Consider the following 666-nt stretch of genomic DNA (forward strand, 5'->3'; position numbering starts at 1 on the left):
GTGGTAGTACACGCCTGTAGTTCCAGCTACTTGGAAGGCTGAGGCGGAAGGATCACCGGAGCCCAGCAGGTCAAGGCTGCAGTGGTTGGAGCGGCCACTGCACTCCAGTCTGGGTGACAGAGTGAGACTCCAACTCAAAAAAAAATACAAGCAACTGGTTGGGTGTAGTGGCTCAGCCTGTAATCCCAGCACTTTGGGAGGCCGGGGCTAGAGGATTGCCTGAGTCTGGGGGTTCAAGACCAGTCTGTGCACCTTGGTGAGACCTCATCTCTACAATAAATAAAAAAAAATAAGTCAGATGTGGTAGCACGTGCCTGTAGATCCAGCTACTTGGAAGACTGAGGTGGAAGGATTGCCTAAACCCAGCAGGTCAAGGGCTGCAGTGGCTGTGAGTGTGCCATTGCACTCCAGCCTGGGTGACAGTGTGGGACTCCAACTCAAAAAAAAAAAAAATACAAGCAACACTGGCTACAAAACAAAAAGACAAACATAGGAAGAATATTTGTGGGAAATATGGCAAGATAGTGACACTTTTATCATCTAGAGCACCCAGGAAGTTGATCAGAAAAACAGACCTTGAGGATGAAATGGATGAAAGACATATACAGACAGGTTGCCCAAAGCAGAAACTGATTTGGTTAATAGGGCTTCTGAGCAATGTACAGC

This window comes from Carlito syrichta, unplaced genomic scaffold (genome assembly GCF_000164805.1).
Source record: "Carlito syrichta isolate Samal-C Ts95f unplaced genomic scaffold, Tarsius_syrichta-2.0.1 Scaffold306686, whole genome shotgun sequence".
NCBI lineage: Eukaryota > Metazoa > Chordata > Mammalia > Primates > Tarsiidae > Carlito > Carlito syrichta.